At 48.4% G+C, this 6,837-nt stretch overlaps 1 protein-coding gene across 3 annotated transcripts in view; it reads left to right on the top strand.

Moving 5' to 3' along the window:
• The first annotated feature begins 3,137 nt into the window (after positions 1-3,137).
• Positions 3,138-6,837, top strand: part of pola2 (polymerase (DNA directed), alpha 2) — a 249,450-nt gene continuing 245,750 nt past the window's right edge. For all 3 annotated transcript variants that reach the window (XM_063036321.1, XM_063036322.1, XM_063036319.1), the window contains exon 1: positions 3,138-3,157. The gene's annotated coding sequence lies outside the window, so the exon portion shown is untranslated. The remainder of the gene's footprint in view (positions 3,158-6,837) is intronic.

The following is a 6,837-nucleotide window of genomic DNA, read 5'->3' as shown; positions in this document are numbered from 1 at the left end:
AGGAACAAAGGACTGCTTGTTGCATGAGAAAGCTGCTTTGTGTAACCACTTATCAAGGATGCTTGGCAATGATCAGAGTATAATGTGATAACGAAAGTTTAACAAGCAGCTCGGGGCTCAGGGCTCACTTGATTACAGATTTCCAGGCTCTATGAGCGGGGCTCTGTAATATCAGCTGAGACACAAGCTTGCTAATAAGCAGTATGTAATGGTTGAGTGAACTCGGCCTTTTCTTCTTGGAGCAACGGAGGATGAGAGGTGACCTGATAGAGGTGTATAAGATGATGAGAGGCATTGATCGTGTGGATAGTCAGAGGCTTTTCCCCAGGGCTGAACTGGTTAACATGAGAGGGCACAGTTTTAAGGTGCTTGGAAGTAGGTACAGAGGGGCTGTCAGGGGTAAGTTTTTTTACGCAGAGAATGGTGAGTGCGTGGAATAGGCTGCTGGCGACTGTGGTGTAGGCGGATACAATAGGGTCCTTTAAGAGACTCCTGGACAGGTACATGGAGCTTAGAAAAGTAGAGGGCTATGGGTAACCCTAGGTAACTTCTAAAGTAAGTACATGTTCGGCACAGCTTTATGCACCGAAGGGCCTGTATTGTATGACCCTGGCACCGGGGAGGTAACATGCCATCTGTGGATCTTGTCGTCATCCACAGAACTCCTTTCTACAGTCCTGTCACCTCTTCACTCCCCTTCCCTTCCAAATCACAGAGCCAGATTTGGTGCCAGAGAACTGACTGCTGTGGCTTTCCTCTGCTAGGAGTGGGTGTACATGGAGAGAGGTTAACGTGGGGTGTTGCTGCGTTGAAGGGGGTTAGTGGTAGGGGAGTGACATTGGCCTAAGACTCAGCAGCATCACTGTGGCAATGCTGGGCTCCCAGGTATGAATGGGCAGTGCTGGGGTGCGCTGTGCAGTCACAGGGGTGATGCAGACGGAATGGCAGTGAGGACAGAGTATCACGCAGCCGGATGGGTGGTTAGCAAGGAGCGCCACGTTGTGGGAGGGGCGGTGAGGAGGGTGCGATACGCTGCGGGAGGAGCAGTGAGGAGGGAGTGCCACGTTGTGGGAGAGGCGGTGAGGAAGGTGTGCCTCAAAATTGGGGTAATGTCGCGAAGAGATGCTGCACTGTTGTGGAGTGGAAGCTGTCCAGAGACATGATGGTGGTGGGGGGGGTGGGGGAAGAGAAGAGTTGATTGTCATGTGAGGGAGAACAGATCAGAAGGAATAAAGAAGGGAGGAGATAGGACTGATGGGATTGTTCTGTGGGAAGCCAACAACGCTCAGACGGGCTGAATAGCCTCAATAATGAGCAAGTGACAAAGGTGTCAAATTTAAGAGGCCTAACGTCGACGGAAAGGAAACCCAGGGCTTCTGGTGGGAAGAGGATGAAGGCCCACCTTATGTTAATGACCCGGGCCACGATCTGTTCTTGGTTCTTGATCCTCCAAAATATTCCGCATGGAATGTAAGCTAGAGGTGGCGGAGGGTGGGCTTAAGAAGATTTTTGAAGAAGAAAAGCTGTCTTAAATTTAATTGGGTTTGGTTGCGTGACTGTGTTAGGATTAAGATTATTCCATGCTTTAATTGTGCGGGGGAAAAATAAATTGCTGTACACATCTGACTTGGTAGTTAGTATTTCAAATTGAGTTGAGTGCACTCTTCTGCTCCTAATTGGTTTGGGTTTGATGTGGGATTGGTAGTCTATGTTGAGCTGACCATTTAACATTTTGTAAAAGCAGGTCAGGCGGTGTGCTTCACGTCCATCTTGGAGAGAGTTCCACTTTAATGAATTTAAAAGTTGAGTAACACTCACTTCTCTCTCATTGGTATTTGTGACAAATCGGGCTGCCTGTCTTTGGACTCACTCGATGGATATAGGTGTTTCTGTTTGTGCATGGGTCCCATGCAGTGACTGCATATTCCAAATGTGGACTAACAATGGTGAGATACAACTTCTCCTTAACTGAAGCTGAACAATGGTGAAAATTGCGTCTCAAAAAATTTAGGACTCCTGTTGCATGATGCGTCTGACTATTCCAGCGCAGATCATTCCGGATTTTGATACCAAGATACCTGATCTGTTTGGTTTCTTCAAGGGTGACACCTGGGATTTTATATGATGTTTTACCTGGTTTTCTCTTATATAACCATATAACAATTACAGCACGGAAACAGGCCATCTCGGCCCTTCTAGTCCGTGCCGAACTAGACATCCCAATGTGCATTACCTCACCCTCGTCTGGATTAAATCGTTTGGACTAAATTTGTCTATTCTGCCCAGTTTTCCACATCAATTGTTTCTCACAATCTTCTTCACCACTCGTTATTCCAACTTCTTTGACCTTCTGTGGTGTTAGAAAACTTATAACAGGAACCACCCCCTCCCCACCCCGAGTCTGTGAATCTCTGCGAGTCTGCTGGGGAAGTTGGGGCTCCAAATCTGATGGAGGCTGGAGATAATATGGCCTGTTCCTGGTGACAGGCATGGTTTCACATTTGGAAGGATTGAACTGCATGACCCTTGAGATCACTATCAAGATCTTTTTGGAGAGCATCTTCATCATCAGTTGACTTAACTGGCCGGTATATCAAACAACCATCAGCGAAAAGTCTGGTTGTGCTTGTGACTTTTTCACTGATGTAAATGTGGGCCCAGCACTGTACCCTGGGGTGTACCACTTTAACACTGGACGCCATTTAGAACTTTTTCCACTCACGCACACACAGGTTGAAGATGTTTCGTCAAGAAACTGGAAATCCATCTTTTAGTATTGGAGCCAACACCGTAGAACTGTTTGTGGGATCTCACTGCGCACTGATTGATTGCTCTGTTTCGCACATTAATGCACCGGCACAGGTTGAAAACCGAGAGAGATATACTCACGGACTCACTCAAACCGATCCCTCAATTTTAACCCGCCATCTCGACTGAGCGGAATCTGCCGGCCACACGCATGCGGGATAGTGGGTGACGTCCGTCGGCTACCGGCCGCCGGCTGCCGGTCGTTGCCTTGCGCGTGCGTGACGGGGAGAAAGTTGCCGCCCAAAACGCCGAGGGCGGGGGCACGCGGAAATGGCGGTTGGGGAAAGCGGGGGTGGGGGAGGGGCGGAGGTGTGAACGGAGGCCGAGGTTTAGCCGGCGAGTGGATGAGGTGAGTGGGGTTGAGGGGAATGGGGAGAGGCGATGGATGAGGGGAATTGAGGGAGATGGAGGGTGCAAAGGGATTGAGGGAGATGGAGGGGGTGGAGCGATTGAGGGAGATGGAGGGCGCAAAGGGATTGAGGGAGATGGAGGGCGCAAAAGGAATGAGGGAGATGCTGGACATGAAGCAATTGGGGCAGATGGAGGATGGGATGGGAGTGAGGGATTGAGGGAATTGGAGGGTGCAAAAAGATTGAGGGAGATGGAGGGAGCAGAGATTGAGGGAGATGGAGGGAGCGAAGAGAGTGAGGGACATAAAGGGTGCAAATGGATTGAGGGTGATGGAGGGTACTAAAGGAGTGTGGGATTGAGGGAGATGGAGGATGTGAGGTATTGAGGGGGGCAGAAAGTGATAGTGGCAGATGGAGGGGCACGGCGGGATTGAGGGAGGTGGAGGGCGCGAGGGGCATTTATGGGGAAGGATGAACGGATGGAGGGGTGAAGGGACATTGGGAGGGAGGTTGGGAGCGCAAGGAATGGTGAGGCTGAGTGACAAAAGGGATGGAGGGGACAAGGAGACAATGGAGGGGCGAGGGGGATGTAGGAGGCAAGGGGCTTCTCTTTCATATGTTGTGCCTTTATGAATTCTCTGCTATCAGAAGAGTTGGTAACCACAGGGATATCGATTGCAGGACATTGAGAATAAAACCAGAGAGGAGATAAGGGGAACATTTTTGCACATGGAGTTGTTATTGGGAATGTATTTCCTGAAAGAATCCATGTGTCCCTGCAGTTATGTTAGGGCCTGATGGGACCATATCTGCAATTTGTTTACAGGTTTGGTCTCCATACTTAAGGAATATGTACTTCTGAATGGGGCTTGCAGTAAAGGTTCACCAGACTGATTTGAGGAATGAACTATCCACCAGTAATATCTGTGCCCTTTGGATTGTGTGTGATGCCTCATTTTTGTGTTTAGTTCATATTTGGGTTCTGGGTATTGTTGGTCTGGATTTCAAAAAGGAGCCAGGGTAGATGCTTTTAACTTCATTAAAATGAAGTGGCCACTGAGTGTGTGTCTTTGTGGTCTTCTGCTGCTGTAGCCCATCCACCTCAACTTTCAATGTGTTGTGCATTCAGAGATGCTCTTCTGCACATCACTGTTGTAACATGTGGTTAGTTGAGTTACTGTCATCTTCCTGTCAGCTTGAACCAGTCTGGGCAATCTCCTCTGACCTCTCAATAACAAAGCGTTATGACCCACAGAACTGCTGCTCACTGGAAGATTTTCGTTTTTCACACCATCTTTTGTAAGCTCTAGAGACTTGTGCGTGAAAATCCCAGGAGATCAATAGTTTCTGAGATACTCAAACTACCCCATCTGGCACCAACAGTCACTTGGATCACATTTTTTCCCCATTCTGATATTTGGTCTGAACAGCAATTGAACCTCTTGACCATGTCTGCATGCTTTTATTGATTGAGTTGCAGCCATATGATTGACTGTTAAGATATTTGCAGAGGGGAAGAAACTGTTCCTGAAACATTGAGTGTGTGCCTCCAGGCTCCTGTACCTCCCTGATGATAGCAATGAGAAGAGAGCATATCCTGGGTGATGCGGGTCCTTAATGGTGAATGCCTCCTTTTTGAGGCATCGCCTTTTGAAGGTGTCCTCGATGCTGGGGAGGTTAGAGCCCATGATGGGGCTTGCTGACTTTGCAACTTTCTGCAGCTTTTTCTGGTACTGTGCTGTGACCCCCCCTCCCCCAATACACATTGATTGCTTGTCATTTTGTGTTTCTGTGCAGTTTTTCATTGATCGTATTCTATTTCCTTGTTCATTTTGAATGCCTGCAAGCAAAGGAATCTCAGGAGTGACATCTATGTACTTTGATAATAAATTTGCTTTGAACTTTGAACTAGAAAACAGCAGAAGGCGGAGAGTGGGATAATGGGGTCCTTTTCAGGATGGCTGCCACTAACCAGTGGTGTTCTGCAGTTGTCCATATTGGGACCATAATTTGTCAGTTTATTTGTCAATAATCTGGATGAAGCAACTGATGGCATTGCGGCCAAGTTTTCATATGATGGCTGGAGGGACAGGGAGTCTGTAGAATGACTTGGACAGGTTAGGAGAGTATGCAAAAAAGTGACAGATATAATACGGTGTAGGGAAGTGTGGGGATTTTCATTTCAGGATAAATGAAGGGGTAAAATATTTTTTAAATGGAGAGAGAAATTGGAGATGCAAAGGAACGAATTCAGAATTCCCTTAAGGTTTACTTACAGGCTGAGTTGACAATGTAGGCACTCATTTTGAGGACTAGAATATAAACTAGGATTGTGCTGTGAAAGTATTACAAGATGTTGGTGAGATAACAGTATATTTGGAATATTGTGAGGAATTTTTGCTCCTGTTTGTAAGGAAAGTGTCATGGTCCGATCCGTGAAGTCCACGTTCTGGTTCACGGTCTGGTCCATGGACTCAGGACTCCGGGTCTTTCAGCTGTCCCTTGTTTTGATTGAGTTAATCATAGGCACCTGATTCCCATCTTGGGGCTTGGAATATAAGTAGCCTTGGGGTTGAGTGTGGGCTGCTGGTTTGTTTTGTTAAGATCCCCTGGGAGCAATCTGCTGGTGGAAGGCTAGAGTGGCCACTTGTCATCTTTAGGCTGTGTTGGAGAACCATCGCTTCATGGAGCCTTGTTGTTGGTAGTCAGAGCTGTCTTTGTGGTATGGATTTGGCTGTTTCCGTAGTCAGCTGAGATTGCTGGCTGAACTGAGACTCGGGGCTTCCCTGGAGCAGAGATGGAACTGTCTGTTGTTCTTTGGTGTTTTTCTCTTCTTGTCCTTGCCTCCATGGGGTAAATCAGGCCATTCTGCTGTTGCCCTGTGAGGTATCCTGTCTTGTCTTGTCTTGTCCTCACCCCTGTGGGGTAAGTCAGGCTGTTTTGCTGTTGCCCTGTGGGGGTGGGTGGGGACATGTCTTGTCTTGTCTTTGCCTCTGTTGGGTAAGTCCGGCCGTTCTGCCGTTACCTGAGGGATGGTCCTGTCCCGCTTTGCTGTGGAGATTAAGTTGAGTCCTGGCTTGTCTTAGGATAAGTCCCGGCTCTATGTCTATGTTCTGCCCAGTCTCATGTTAGTGTCGTGTTAAAGATGAGTCCTGGCTTGTTGAAGGATAAGTCCCAGCTCTATGTTGATGTTTGGTTTCCAGTCTGTCTCTGAGCTCCAGCCTCCGAGTTATCAGCCTCTGCATTCCAAGGTCCAAGGCCCCAGCCTGCAGCCAAGCTCAAGGTCCAAGGCCCCAGCCACGTCCCGTCCTGTAGCCATGTCATGTCCTTGCCTGGTTCTGGGGTCCGAGCCCGAGGCAAGACCCAAGTCCTAGGTCCTTGTCCAGTCTCTGGCTCAGAGTCCAAACCCAGGCTCCTAGTTCATAGTTCCTTGTCCGGGTTCCCTGTGTCTAGCCCATGTCTGTGTTCTTGTCCCTGCTTCTTGTCTGTATCCTGTCACGTCCCTACTCAAGTCAAATTCTGTTCCTAGTACTTCAGTGGCTGTGTGTTGCATTTGGGTCCATTCCCAGTGCCCCCCCCCCCATTGTGACAGAAAGATCTGCTGACCCTAGAGAGGGTCCAGAGCAGGTTCACAGGAATGATCCCTAGGACTGAAAGGCCTAACGTATGAGATGTTTAA

This window comes from Mobula hypostoma, chromosome 30, assembly GCF_963921235.1.
Source record: "Mobula hypostoma chromosome 30, sMobHyp1.1, whole genome shotgun sequence".
NCBI classification, from domain to species: Eukaryota; Metazoa; Chordata; class Chondrichthyes; order Myliobatiformes; family Myliobatidae; genus Mobula; species Mobula hypostoma.
The sequence above is the reverse complement of the archived record's forward strand: the minus strand, read 5'-3'. Positions and strand labels throughout refer to the sequence as shown.